Source organism: Delphinus delphis, chromosome 9 (assembly GCF_949987515.2).
Source record: "Delphinus delphis chromosome 9, mDelDel1.2, whole genome shotgun sequence".
Classification (NCBI taxonomy): Eukaryota; Metazoa; Chordata; class Mammalia; order Artiodactyla; family Delphinidae; genus Delphinus; species Delphinus delphis.
Genome location: NC_082691.1, coordinates 81,327,696 through 81,343,979, shown reverse-complemented (window position 1 = coordinate 81,343,979; position 16,284 = coordinate 81,327,696). Strand labels below are relative to the sequence as shown.

The 16,284-nt window shown below is 36.7% G+C and overlaps 1 non-coding gene across 1 annotated transcript; it reads left to right on the top strand.

Moving 5' to 3' along the window:
* Positions 1-1,394: 1,394 nt before the first annotated feature.
* On the top strand, positions 1,395-1,501 carry LOC132431427 (U6 spliceosomal RNA). The gene has a single exon (XR_009520733.1). It is a non-coding gene; the product is annotated as a U6 spliceosomal RNA (small nuclear RNA).
* The last annotated feature ends 14,783 nt before the right edge of the window (positions 1,502-16,284 follow it).

Genomic DNA, 16,284 nt, shown 5'->3' with positions numbered 1-16,284 from the left:
AGAAGTTAATGTATTGAAAAGAAAGAGGAGACCCAAATCAGACTGAAGGGACTTTAATCCTATGTCTGGAGAAACATGTACATTTTGTAGATACAAATCTAGTGTATTCTGATGACCCTTAGGGTTACTACCAGCTCTTCCATAATATATATCTTGTCTCCACTGTTAGAGACAAAATTCAGAATGAAAAAAATCATTCTGAAAATATTCTCTAACGTTTGCATATCATTAGTCTATTTTAAGGGTAGCTAAAGCTGTGTCTGAAGCTAGAATTCAGCTTTCACAGGTGAAAAATTTCCAAATCCAGTCATTCAGCAATTATTATTTTTTGAATATATACTCTTCAGGATACTCTATTAAAAACAAAACAAACAAACAAAAAAGAAACAAATAGATAATAGTCAAACTTAAATGCTATAATGATTTAAAGAGGGATAAACGGTATACGGCTAGAATGATTTCCATGACATTATATTCAAGTATATTTGGAGAACTTTGGTCTATAATGTTGTTTTCAACACATCAGCTTTTGGAAGAAGTATCACTTGGAGATAAAAAGCCACAAGTAATTACACTTGAATTTTACCAAATTTGGAGTTGTCAGGTCACTGAGGAGTAGAGATGTAGAGTTTCCACATGTGTGTGCACCTCCTATAATGAGATTTCCCAGCAGAAGCTGACAAAGTAGGTCTGTGAAGCTAAAAGGGACATAATTCCAGAATAATATCACAGCAATAAAGAGCACACGGTCTAGAGTTAGACAACTCAATTTGAAGCAATTTCTAACAGTCTTCAAAAATTCCTGTCAGTGAGAACTTTGAGAAGTTATTTAATTTCACTGTTGAGTCTCCTTTTTGTAAAAATGGTGGTAATAACAATTCCAACCTCATACATAAAAGCTGTAAACATTTAAAGTCATGTCAAGCATGTGGTAGATGTGCAGCAGGGTAATTACTATTGCTTGTTAAAAATTTCAAATATATTTTGTCCAATTAAATAGAAACCTGGAATATACATTTTGGCCTTTAGATACCTAGGTTCCCTCAAATGCAGAGTCAGTTGCTATATGATTCAGCTTTAGGTGTTCCTGCAGTTTTTAACTGTGCCACAGTTCTTCAGGGTTTAAAATAAAGCTTCCTGGTTATACCTTACCACAGGAAGTACGGTTTGGGGTTATCTTTTGTCTTTTTTCTCTCTCGTTTCTTTCTTCCTCCTGTCTTACCTTCCTCTTTTACTTTCTTTTTCTTTTTGTTTCCACTGCATTTACTACCAATATAAAAAAATGTTAAAATGAAAAAACAAACTATTCTTAGTTCTCCAGTGGTTCTCATCCCTCCTTCTTCCCCACATAGCTCCTGACCTATTTCCTCAGGGTCAGTTCAAAACTGGACCTGGTGCTCGCTTCAGCAGCACATTTACTAAAACTGGAAGGATACAGAGAAGATTAGCGTGGTCCCTGCGCAAGGATGACACACAAATTCGTGAAGGGTTCCGTATTTTTGAAAAAATACTGGACCTGTTCACTGGTGTTTTCACAGAAAACAACCAACGCCATGGATGCAGAGGCAGAGAGTGGGAAGAGGGCGACAGTACTATCCAGGTTCCACCAAAGGCAGGCCAGGTGGAGAGGCACAAAATTCAAACAAAAGGGCTGATGGCCTCACAGTGACATAGTCTAACTAAAATGGACTGGAAAGGAACTACAGAAGGCCCCTCAGAGGCTTTATAAAACCTCTCAGCGGCTGTGTCCTACCCACAATAACTGACTCCAGGAGAAGGATGAAGAGGCCAGGGAAAGTTGTGGAAAGTTTCACATGTCGGGAGGTGGGGAAAGTCTAGAAGGCACCAAGAGCCTCACTCATTATTTTTCTTTTGCGGTACGTGGGCCTCTCACTGTCGTGGCCTCTCCCGTTGCGGAGCACAGGTTCTGGACGTGCAGGCTCAGCGACCATGGCTCACGGGCCCAGCCGCTCCGCAGCACGTGGAATCCTCCTGGACCGGGGCACGAACCCGCGTCCCCTGCATCAGCAGTGGACTCTCAACCACTGCGCCACCAGGGAAGCCCAGCCTCACTCATTTTGACAGAAAAACTTCCTCTAGTGTTGGGAAGTCACAAAATGCCAAGGACGCTGAGAAAAGAAAGCTATGAGGGGGGATGCAGAGTCTCACAAGACACAGCGATCACAGACCACGGCGGTGGGGATCGTGCTACTGAGGCAGAAACCACGGAGTCCAAGAGCAGGGAGAGTGGCCTTTCAGGAAGTGACTCTGGTGAGAGAGAGGAAGATCCAGGAAGCAGCTGAAGGGAGCAAAGATGGGGTCCTGAGGCAAGGCTCTGGAGGCTGGATCAGAAGAAAGGGCACCAGTGATGAAACACAACTCTGGGGGCGGGTGTCAGTGACTGAGGTCGGGGGTGGAACAGCCGCACAGTAGCCATCACAAGGCACAGGGAAATAAATGGCTGTTGGCCATAGAGGGCCCCTTCCAGGCTGGTGGGAAGGCACAGTCTCACAGAGGTCCACTGATGCCTGGGTGCCAGAAGGCACAGAGGTCTTCATATCAACAATGGCCCTTTTTGGCACTGTTGGCAGAGAGGGTGGTGGGATCTGTCTTCCATAACCTGGGGTCCATCCTAGGGCTGGCAGGCATTCTTGTTAAGGGGCCAGTTGTGAGTGTTCAAGGGTGTCTCTCTTCTTTGTGAAGGCCTCCCCTGGAGGGACCCCCTTGGCCTGGTCCAGGAAGGAGGTTCAGCACTGACTCCCCCACCAACCATGACCATATGGGCCAGACCAGGGACCTCAGCCTCCTTGAATTGGGCCTCTACCCTAAGGAGGAAACGGGAGACTCCCCACTGGTGCAATCATGGGTCCCCTTGGTCCTAGAGGGCCTCTGGGAAGAGCAGTGAACCCCCCATCCTGTCTGGGGTCTCTTCCCCTCTGGAGATGGGGGCTGCAGTGGCCGTGGCTGCCCCTGCTGATTCTGCTTCTTTCCTTTCAGCATCGTGGTGATGGCAACGGCTGCAGCGGGTTTTCCCGTTCTTCCTTCTGAAAGCAGGTTGTCCTATCCAAGCGCTTCTGGAAATTCTCAGGGAAAGTTACGTATTTCTTTTTCTGACTTCTAGCAGACAGTTGATTTCAGACCTGACCTTCACTCTTTGAAGTTCTCCAAGGTGATGGCTGCTGAAAGCATTCTCATATTAATTCATTCTAAGTGTGGGCATAAGCCCCTCCCTGAGAGGAAACAATTATCTTTAGGAAAAACATCACTGTAACCACAGAAAAGGTAAAACCAAATTCTATATACTCCAGGCTCAGCGTCAAAGCAGATATACCTTCCCTGTCTCCACCTTTCCAGCCTCCCAAAGTTTCTGTAAAATTTTAAAACAAACAAACAGAAGTCTCCCGCAGTGCGTGGCTTGCTGTGAACGCCCAGTACTCAGAGATAGAGAAGGCACTTCTTCCTTTTGTGAACACACTCCTGGATTTATGGCATTTTTCTTTTACTTTGGTCGTTCTCAAAAATCATGTTCATTGTTTGAGGGATAACCTATTCCTGAAGACATCAACCTTGAAATTCCAAACATCAGTTTTGCACTGGAAATATAACAACATAATAGGTAAAAGTAGACACACTAACTTATGAACCTCTGTTAAATCACCAAAATAGGTGTTTTGTTTTTAATTTTTGAAACCAAATATTATGAATATCATCAAATGTTTAAAATACCTCATTGGCAGGTTTTGGCAGTTGAAACCCCATTTTAAATTGAATAGAATTTTAGAAAAATTATGTAAACTACCAATGAGATAAACACATTGAGTAAGCAAAAATGCCTACATTTCAATTTGATGGCATGCATGTATCCCTAATCTGTTTTGGGGGAAGCCTGGTATATCAGATGCCTATGTGATGATGTTTGAGGTTGCCCACAATGGTGAAGGTGGTTTGACCCCTATATACTGGTATATATGTCATATGTATATATATACTTACATATATATACACACATATATATATACTTACTTATTCATTTAAATTTCAGGAGCATGAAGTTAAATAAATTTTATTCCTTAGTTTAGGATATGCCATCTTCATTATAAAATTTTACTCTTATTTGAATTTATTTGCTTATGTTTTCCCCTTCATCTTTTACCATCACTGCCATTCCTTTCCTCCAATAAGCACACAATCTTAGGATTTTGATAAATTTTGTTTATGTAGTATCCTTGTCTCCCTGAGAGGAAATATAGAACAAGGTGCTAAAATAAAAATGACATGTAGTGAAGGACTCGACTTTTACTGTACTTTACAAAGGCCCCTTATCTTCAGTGCTGTCCCGCAAACTAAGAACAATAATAATAATGAAATAGTCAAACTAAAAGCATCACTGCTTTCAAATGTTTTGCATACTATCTTAAGGCAACAGAAAAAATGGCTTAAGTGTAAATCCTGTTTTCCAGCAATAATTGTGTTTAAAAGGGATTTTTCCCACAAGGTCTACATTAACTGGTTGAAATTTCTTTCCAACCTGCAGAGTCATAAACTTTTATTTGTTTAAATGCCAATATAGATGTGCAGAGCCTATCTTTACTATACATGAGCTGTGAAGGATTTGAATCATAATTACATGATTTTAAGAGGCACAGAAAACATTACCTCTACTGATTTACTACAGCCTCCTCCATATGCCTCAATTTTTAATACAATAGCACTTACACAGAAGGTGGAGAGGCACACAGATTGAGAAATAGATACTCTTCTATATTATTATAAATTAATGGTGCAAAAACAACAGAGATCTTCTTCTCAGTTTTCTAACAGAACATGACAGTATTGCCTTTCTTGAAATGGCAGAGGATGGGTGGGAGAAGGGGGCTCGGACTCCTATACACACTAATATTTACTACAAATCACTGCCTTAAAATCAGATGACCAAAGAGACTTATGGCAACTTTATAGGGGATCAGCCCTCTGAATGTAATAAACACATCATATTGACTAAATTTTTAAATTAAATTCTGTTTTTTAAATTGTTTTCCCACATTTTTTTACAAAAATAAATTCTAGTATTTTTGTTGATGGTGATGTCAGTAGTGTTTTAAAATAAGTAACACTGTAAATCTGATAGGGAATACTGGGGTGAAAGAATTGAACTAGTTATTCCAACTTCTTGAAAGCAAGCATTATGCCTTGAACTTGGTTTATATTGATGATGGCCCTGTGCAAGACACTAGGCAAATAGAAGAATAATAAGTCTCTATTATGTATTGTTGATAATAAGATCAATCTGTATGCTTTAGATTAGAATGAACTTTCTCTTTTATATTCATAGACTCATGCATATAACTCACAGTTATAGGATAACTTGATGAGAATTAGAGCTTGGGCTTAATAAAATTCAGTTTTCACCAAGGAACAATAAAGAGACAGCACATTAAAACTATACTGTACTGAAATATAGGGCACTGAAGTGAAAAATAAAAGTAAGAAGATGTAGGAAGTGAAATTGTAACATACATTTATAAGTATTTTCAGCCAGAGTTGTCCAAGGCCTAATGAAAAAGGTAGTAACTGGATATTCATCTCGTATCATAGGGATTCCACACATCATGAAAAACATGTGGCAAATAGGCAGAAAAAGCAAAAAAAAAAAAAAAAAAAAAAAAGGTTACAAGTTGAATAAAAAAATCAGTGAAGATTTTATAAGATCATTAAAAAGATAACATTTCAAAATGGAAAGAGTAGTCTATTAAAGTTAAATGCACAAAAGAATTTGGTATAGATGTAGTGTTATTAGATATTATAATATTGATACTAAGCATCATTATCATATCTAAAAATCACTGAGACCTACCATGAAGCAAACACTATACCGGTATCTAGCAATTCCTCCTGGTAGCTACAATTTGCAGGTAAGTAAATTAAGGCTGTTAAGAGTTCCCACAGCTTTACGATGAGATCAAATAATTTGCCATGAGTCTGATGGAACTAGTCTTAAATCCCAGTTTGTCTACCTCATCCATCAGTAGAATCACCTTAGTTAAATATTTTAACCTTTAACCTCCTGCTTAATTGAGACTTATTTTATTAAATCGGGTTTGTTGTTAAAAAAATGCACTTTATTTAGTAGCTCATTTGTGTCACTGATGCAGTATTCTAAAGATTTTTTTTTTAATGTGGGCCATTTTTAAAGTCATTATTGGAATTGTTACAATACTGCTTCTGTTTTATGTTTTGGTTTTTTTGGCCATGAGGCATGTGGGATCTTAGCTCCCTGACCAGGAATCAAACTCGCAGCCCCTGCATTGTAAGGCAAAGTCTTAACCACTGGACCACCAGGGAAGTCCCTGATGCAGTATTTTAAACTCTTAAAGAACAGTGGGTTTGCTTATAAAATTTTTAAAGATATTGAGCTCATTCTTCTTAGACATTTTCTTTATAAGAATAGCACCACATTTAGGGTTTACATGCAAAAATAGTTTTTCATTATTTCCTAGACATTAAATACTCTACCTCAAATTGAAATTCAAACAAATACACCAATTCTACAAAGAGATATCTACAAACCAACCAACTGGCTGAGCTCTAGGGTATAGTTTCGGGTTTTCTCTAGGCTGATTTCTAAAAATATTTTGTTGGTATACCAATAATCTGGTTAAATTACCTGACAATATTTGGTTAAACCTGACAAACTGTATAACATGGCAAAAGCAAAAAACTATATCATTCTATTTGCCCATGCTAAAGACTGAAGTCCAGCACAACTACAGCAATGAAAAGAACATAGAAAATATATATCCTGCTTCTCCATAGCCTTACATTTCACTCCTAAGATTATACTTGAGTATATAAAATACTTTCAGATTTTATATGTTTTTCTAATAAAAAGGATAGTGGTATGGACACTTTTAAATCACAAACAATTTTAAATTTTTTATTGGGCTGTAAAATTATAAATAATTTTATTTTAAAGCAGATTTATCTTCCGAAGTGTCATAGGCTAAAATTTTCTTCAAATCTTTGAATATATGATCAAGTGAATAAGTTAGGTTATGGGATGATCGAAAACTGCATAAAAACAGAAAAATAATCCTACTCTACCACCCCAAGGGGTAGCATTGGAACCAAAGAAAAGTCCTTAAAAACTGCTCAGATATTAACAATGGAAAACTCTGGATATAGGGTTTGGATTCAGTTATTCATTCTGAAAACTGACTCTTACCTAATTCAGATACTTTTCTTAACACTGATATTCCTTCTATTCATTACTGCCTTCCTTTAGATCAAGGAACTGATGCATGGACGCAAACAAGTTCCCTCACTACATTAGTTGTAAACAGTTTGGTATTCTCCTTGGCAGCATTTACAATGAGGGAAGGAGGAGATGGCAAATTAGATCTCTCATTTGGTGATATTCCTTTTTAGTAATCTTTCTAAATTTTTTATCAAGTCTCTCCTTTGATCCAGCTTCAAAAATATATGTTCATCCCTAATTTTGAATTTTGGTTCTTTTTCATTTTTGATTAATAGGAAAGTACACATTAAAGCTGTCATCTGGGAATGAGTCTATAGTCTACAGATCATAGGCAGGTCGGCCAAAGAGTTTTTCTACCAAATTATATTCCCAGCAGGAGTAGATATGGATACTCGCACAAGCTCTGCGCACGGTGACATCTGTATCTGTGAGAAGGGTTCTATTTGCATACCATCTGGCACCAGAGAGTTGAACTACTTGAAGTCATACTGGAGACATTTTTGGCTCTGGCAATCAGGGTTACAGATATCTGGTGAGTTAAATGCTCCAACGGAGCTGCTGACAGGAGTATTACAGCCCTCAAAAGGACAAACTGGGTGGTATCATTAGACTGGCTAGAATTATTGTAACTAAAGGAAGACATCTAAGTTAGGTATTTCTCTTCTTGTGGAAAATCCAGAAAGGCTTATATGTCATATTAATTCACAGTATTAAAGTTCAGCCTTCAAAAATAAGTGAGTTTTTTAAATAAAGACATTAGCCTTGAGACTCAATTAGAAAAGGATTAAGAATGTTCTTTCCAAGGTGCAGCATACTGTATAAGTAACAGCTTGAGAGAAAATTACAGTCATTAGGGTGCAATGGTAAAGAGTTTTTATTTCTATTTAATTCAAATTAAATCTGATTCAAAATACATGGGGAACAGGGGTGATTATTGCCAGAAATGCTATTAAAGCTTCTGTTCAGCATTTCTGTAGACTCTTTTTTTTTTTTTTTTTTTTGCGGTATGCGGGCCTCTCACTGTTGTGGCCTCTCCCGTTGCAGAGCACAGGCTCCGGACGCACAGCCTCAGTGGCCATGGCTCATGAGCCCAGCCGCTCCGCGGCATGTGGGATCCTCCCGGACCGGGGCACAAACCCGCGTCTCCTGCATCGGCAGGCGGACTCCGAACCACCGTGCCACCAGGGAAGCCCCTCTGTAGACTCTTTATTAAAACGAGATTGACAGTATCATCTCTGCCATTGCCCTTTTGTTTACTCTCCCCTCATGACTACCCTACATGCAACTGCTTCTGGTTGGAAGCAGAATCAGGGAGTGGAAATGAAAGAGTGAGGGAAGGGAAACATGGTGGAAAGAACTACATATTGTAGCTTAGGAGAGAATAAGTTTAAAAATTTTTACTCATCATTTCTAAGATTGGGTTTATAAAAAGAAACTCTGTACTTGGTTGTGATTCTTCCATTTTTAAATTGAATTACAGTATTGATTCAGGTTTTTTTTTCTTCTTACAATGCCTTGCTCGTGATAAAGGAAGTTTCATAAAAACTCTGACCAACTTCCAAGTACATTTAAAACTAATGTACTTGTTTTAAATTTTGTTCCCAACAATGGATGTTTTATTTTCTGCCCACTATAATTTGTGATGATTAATTGTCTATTCAGTTATTGGTTCTTACTCATAATAACTACAAAGGTGTAATTTGTAGTAAAGCATCCTTTGTTCCTTCATTCTTTTGTTCTTTCCTTTATTTTTATCTTTTATTTTCATTATCTTTCATTCCGGGAAGTAGATTTGATTAGTCTCCTATGGCTGCTGCACCCACAAACTTAGTGGTTTAAAATAACACAAACTAAAAATAACATAATTTGACCTACAATTCTGGAGGCCAGAGGTCTTGACAGCAATGTGTCAGCTCTTTTGGAGGAGCTAAGGGAGAATCCATTCCTTTCCTTTACCAAGAGAGCTGTCCACATCTCTTGGCTCACAGCCTCCCCTCCAGCAATGGCACCACTAGGACCTCTGCTTCCATTATCTCCTTCTTCAAAGGACACTTGTGATTACAATGGACCCACCTGAAAAAGCCAGAATAATCTCTCCATCTTAAAATCCTTAATATAATTACATCTGCAGAGTCCCTTTGCTAGGTAAGGTAACATATCCACAGGTTCTGGGATTAGAACACGGACAACTTTGTAAGAACATTGTTTCACCTACCGCATACACAGAAGGCACCAAATGATCATATCAGAAGGTAACAATTTCCACTAGTGTGAACTGCCATCTTTTTTTTTTTTTTTTGCGGTACGCGGGCCTCTCACTGCTGCGGCCTCTCCCGCTGCGGAGCACAGGCTCCGGACGTGCAGGCTCAGCGGCCATGGCCCACAGGCCCAGCCGCTCCGCGGCATGCGGGATCCTCCCAGACCGGGGCACGAACCCGTGTCCCCTGCATCGGCAGGTGGACTCTCAACCACTGCGCCACCAGGGAAGCCCTGAACTGCCATCTTATTGAGACAGATGATGTAATGGTGTTGCAATCATCAGCAATGTTCTCTTGGACGTAAGGAAATGGAAGTCACTTACCTGCCTCTAGAGAGTCGTTGGTTCACTTATGCATGAGTCTTATTGAACAATAACCTGAAGCAATGGAAGAAGTTGTCTCTTCGCAAGAAGCTTAAAATCTAGTATAAGTAAAAAGGTATACAAATAAGTAATTATTAGAAAAGGCAATGTGGTAAGTGCCCTAGGAGTTGAATCTAGTGCATCAGGAAATAGGGGACAAAGAGAGCACACTGATCAGGGTTATCAGTGAAAGCCTTATTTTTTAAAAATTTATTTGGTAAGTACTTATGCAGCTCTTACTTTATTCCAGACATCAATCTACATATTTTCAAAAATTACTCAATTAATTCTTATAACAACCCTCTGTGAAATTTATTATTATTATTATTATTATCCCAATTTCGCACATGAGGAAACTGAAGAACAAAAAGGTTAAGAAGTTAAATAAAGTCATACCTAGAAGGAGATCTGAGCCCAGGCAGTCTGGCTCCAGGTTCCCTTTCTTAACCATTACCCTAAGCTGACTCTCAGAGAGAGCCACTAGGGCCAGACTCTTTCAAGTACTATATTAAAAGGTTTGTGAGTGGAGAAGACAAGGAACATTCTGGGTTATAAAAAGTGGCTTATCTGAAGGCAGGAAAGCAAAGAAGGACACAGCTGTTCAGCTAACTATCATAGCTCAGTTATCTTGAAGAGTAAGGAGATACATAGCTGTATGTAATTTGTACCCATACATTTAAAGATGAGTAAAACTCCAAATCACTGGGCCATGCCACCTACCCCAGGGCATCCTAAGCTTTCAAGTCACCTTAACCTGAATCTTGAGTTGAGCATAAATATGAAGCCCATAAAATCTTGGTTTGAGGAATTTTGGTTTACTAGCAATTACCTGTCAGGGTATTTAGATAATTTCAGGTCTGGAAATGTCTCTCTCAGTTCTTGGGATATGTTTTTCTCATCATAAGAATTACTAAACAATATATAGCTTCATGATAACAAAGGGCAAAACAGTAAAGTGGTAAAGAGCTTCAGAATCAGACACACCTGGATTGAATCACAACTCTACTAGTTGCTAGTTATATACAACATATTTGCCTCCTTTAGGCTAAGTTTCTTCATCTGTAGAATGGGGGTAAGAGCAATTACTACTTCTTCAAGTGGTAGTTATAAATATTAAAGATTGCATATTGAAACACATAATACAGACTATTAATTACTCAGTAAATGTTAGCTACTATTACTATTATCAGCCGATCATCTGATTTTTATATTGACATTATGTGGCAGGAATTGGACTGTGAGGTATTCATAACACAGCAAACTGAAAATTTCAATGTGTAAGAAAGCTTAGTTTTGAACAATGATAAAAAAGGCAGCAAGGTATAGCAGTTAGAAAAATAGATTTTGGAATAAGACAGACTGGGTTGAACTTCTAGCTCCATGACTTGCCATACTTACAGCTATCTGACTCTGAGTGTGTTAATTAGCTTTCCAAATCTATTCTTGCCATCTGAATAAAATAATACAAATAATATCATATACTCAATGCATTACACATATAAAGAAACTAACACACTGCCAGAAACACAGTAGATACTCAAAAAATATTAACCTTGTTTAACAATTCTAACTGGATTCCTATTATTTCCTTCTAAATGTTATTTGTGATAAAAGCTAACAAAGGTAGAAGAATAGCACACTATTGGCATATCAATGTTAGATCAACAATTTACTAATGGTTACAAGATAACACATCATTTAGATATTTTACAGTGGGCCACAATATCTTTTTGACAAAAAAAAAATCTTATGTTGCATTTTCTTTTTAATTACATAGGTTTATGCCTGAATTCACCTATTTAGTTTTGATGAAAGCAGTCAAATTGATCAGTGTTTGGGAACAACTGTTTCTAAAAGATACAAACTTAAAATGGTATAGTATCCAATTTCATTAAAAAAAAAATGCCATTTGCAGTGACATGGATGGACTTAGAGACTGTCATACTGAGTGAAGTCAGACAGAGAAAGACAAATATTATATGATATCACTTAAATGTGGAATCTAAAAAATGGTACAAATGAAATTATTTACAAAACAGAAATAGACTCGTAGATATAGAAAACAAACTTATGGTTACCAAGGGGGAAGGGGGGGTAAATTGTGAGAATGGGATTGACATATACACACTACTGTGTATAAAACAGATAACTAATAAGGACCTACTGTATAGTACAGGGAACTCTACTCAATACTCTGTAATGACCTATATGGGAAAAGAATCTAAAAAAGAGTGGATATATGTATATGTATAACTGACTCTGTTGAACACCCAAAACTAACACAACATTGTAAGTCAACTATACTCCAATAAAAATTAATTTAAAACAAGAAATTGGAGTTTTAGAATTTACTTACATATTTTAATTAATAGTTACTGACTGAATCAAAGAAATCCGTTTGGAAAATTTAGTACATTTCCTGGCATTGCTCTTGAGTCATTATTTACTAAAGCTGCACTTTTACAGCAGGAGGGGAAATTATTATAAAGTTAATTGATAAACTAAGCATTTCTGCCAGAAGGAAAGAGTTGATTTTACAACTGCAAATGGGTCTGAAAAACTTAAAGCACATATTCAGGGAGTCCCAGATTTACACGTACAGCCTCCCTGATACCAATACTTTTAGCTAGCATTTATTGAGAACTTTTAGTGCCAAGCACTTTAAAAGAAGTAGAGCATTTAACTGACAAATTAAGACCTATGAGAGTTAATCTCACACACACCCATTTTCCAGATGAGTAAACTGAGGTTTGTATGAGTTAAAAAGTTTTGTTCAAGTCATATCATTGGTAAGTGGCAGATGTGGGACTTGAATTCAGGTATGACCAATTCTAAATACCATATTTTTCACTTCTGTTTTTAATATCTTTACAGATAATCCCAGAAAATAATCTCTCTATAGATAATTACAGAAAATAACTTCTCATACGCTTTCTATAAATATTATTTTTATCTTTCAAAGCACATCATATGATGTTCCTTACTTCTATCCTTGCCCCCTTCTCCATCACCAGGATGCCCTCATCACTGTTATAGGCTGGGCTCTTCTACTCCTCCCAACTCCACAGCCTCTCAACTATGGCACCCATCGCATTCAACCCCTTGCTTGACTACCTTTACTCTTTCACTGCATCCATGCTGTACTGTATGTCTGGAGGAAGGTGTCCTGGGATAAAAGAGCAGAGTAGGCAATTCCTACTTTCTCCACTGCAAGTTCCAACACACTAATTTTGGATGCTATATAGCAACTTTGATAAAATGACTAGTATGTACAGTCTAGGATATTCTCTGAAAAATAGATTTTCAAAATTTCATTTCATACATTTACATACTCAAAAAATTCTCTGCTTTTCCATCAATTTTTTCATCATTTTTTATTTAATTCCAAGAGATAACTATACTAGAACCAAAGGAAGGAGACTTTTAAATTTTATCTTTTTCTTTATAGCTTTTAACACAAAACCCATTAAGAGAGAAAGAAAAAAATGATCAATAAGTAGTGTTTATTGGTGACTAGAGAATGGATCAAATGTTTTATATTCATTTCCTGTAGAAAGTCTAGGATGATAAGGAGTCATGGAGAAAAAGAGGAAGGAAGACAACTCTTAGAGTGAGAATAAAGGTTAAACAAGTTAGAGAGCAAAGGAGAAAGGAAAATGGAAAATATGAAAGATTGGAAAGCAGAAAATATAGCAGATTTGAAAAATACAGAAGACAAAAAAATTAAAAATATGGAAGACTTGAAAGCAGCAGACAACTTCCAAAGGAATAATATAATATACCATTCCACAGACACTGGATGCATCTATTATCACTATCCACCAGAACCCAAATTCAAATCTCAGCTCTTCCCTTTACAGGCTTCCAATCCTGCAGGCTGTGAATCTTTCTAAGGGCCTCAGCTTTATGCTTTAGAAAGTTTCAGTAAAGACCAAATGAGACAACATTTTGTGCACTTTGCAAACTGGACCTTGAAAAGGGATATGGTTACATGCCAGGAGGTTCAAAAAACAGCAGGATAAATATAAGACATGTCCATTGAGTGACAATCTATTTAAAATATTGTTTGTATGTTAAAAAAGACATCCATATTTGGAAGTAGCAAGCAAATTCCACTTTTTTTTCAGATGCCACACATAACTTTAAAAAAGTTAATGCATATGAAGTAGTCCAAATAGTGCTGACCTAATAAGCACTATTTGTTACCTTAGAGAAAATTAAATGTCCTGTGAGCTTTTCAAAAGCATTAGAAGTTTCACGGCAAAATACATTTCAGAAACATTGTATGTTGTATCTTACAATGCATATTAATGCACATTAACATTAAAGGCATTGAAGAATCCTACAGCAAGAAAACTTGTTTAATTCATTCAACTCCAACATTAATCAATATATTTACTCCTGAAATTCTACTTTTCTTTGGAATACCTATTAATAACTCTGTGAATACTAATGGTCTGAGGGAAAACTTTTAGTTAGCTGTTCCGAGACCTTTGCTCACCAGCTACCATAAATACTCCTCTTTCTCTGGGAACACACAACTGGAATTCTCAATAAATATCTTATACAGAACTTTTTGAACATAACTCACATGTAAGGTAAGAACAATTTTTATGACATGATTTTTCTAAGAGTTGGATCCTTTCATACCAATCTATGACCAAAATGGGAAAAAGACAGCTTTACATCAATTTCCTATATGGAAGTTGACATATAGAAAGATTAAATAGCTTCAGTTTTATATGTAATTTATAATTTTCCTCACAAACTACAACAAACATTTTTTGAAAAATTAAGTGCCTCATTCAGATCCTGAATGATTATACAAGGGTCATTGTATAATCATTTATGCAATGTCATTATTCAAGGTCATTTATAAAACTATTAAAATAAATCCTGTTATTTAAATACAATATATGTAATTTTGTTATTTCTCTGGAAACATTAACCAAGAAACTTCTGAAGTCTTTAAAGTTCCTATCATTTTCTTTTTTTAAAATTTTTATTGGAGTATAGTTGATTTACCAAGTTGTGTTAGTTTCGGGTGTACAGCAGAGTGAGTCAGTTATACATATACTTATATCCACTCTTTTTTAGATTCTTTTCCCATTATAGGTCATTACAGAGTATTGAGTAGAGTTCCCTGTGCTATACAGTAGGTCCTTATTAGTTATCTATTTTACACATAGTAGTGTGTATATGTCAATCTCAACCTCCCAATTTATCCACTCACCCTTTTCCCCCTGTGTTTCCCCCTGTGTTGTTTTCTACCTGTGACTCCTATCATTTTAATAGTCACTGCTTATGTAAGGACAAGTAGAGGACAAGAAAAGTGCACTGAGATGAGTTTATAGGGCATTCACATAAGCTCACTATCTGACTAAATGAGAGAAAAAAACCCACTGTGAATTATTTAAATTCTCACCTCATCACCTCATCAAAATCATACTCTACTAACATAAATGGAACTTACAGAATAATCAAAATGGCAAATACTGAATCTTCCATTGCAGAAGTTATACTCTCCTTCATAAAAAATATGTTTGAACTGATAATGCCACGTGAGAGTTTGAGCACATAAATTAACATGTTGGTTAATTTTTTTTTAAATGTTCAGATGTTTCGTACTTGAATATACCAGTTTGCATGAAAAAATGTCAATCTCAACATTCTTATAATCAATTATACAAAGAGATCTTTATGTTTTGTATGTTAATCACCATGAATGACATCAAAGCAAAATTTTCCATTTAAGCTTTATGGTTAGATAACAATTTAATTGTCACTGTAAAAACCTGCAATTTTACAATCTCCTTAGATACTGGTTATTAATTACTTTCTCTGATTGCATTACTTCCAATGAAAACAATCATTCAGGCAATGCTGGTTTTAAATATTTAGTAATTCAGGTGTTGTAGCTTAAACTTCCTCTATGAAAAAATGATGTTAATTCAATGGAATTAGATTCCACATATAAATGAGATCATGTGTTTTTTTTTTTTTTCTTTGTGTCTGGCTTATTTTCACTTAGCATAATGCCCTCCAAGTTCATCCATGTTGTTGCAAATGGGAGGATCTCTCTTTTTTTAAGACTGAATAATATTCCTCTGTGTGTGTGTGTGTGTGTGTGTGTGTGTGTGTGTGTCACAATTTCTTTATCCATTCACTGAGGGACACTCAGGTTGCTTATCATGAGCAATGCTGCAATGAACATGGGAATGCAAATATCTCTTTGTGGTACTGATTTCATTTTCTTTGGGTATATACACAGAAGTTGGACTGCTGAGATATGTAAAAGCAGAGAGTAGAATTGTGGTTACCAGGGGAGATGTTGGTTAAAGAGTACAAAGTTGCAGTTATATAAGATGAAGAGATTTAATGTATAGCATGATGACTAAAGTTAATAATA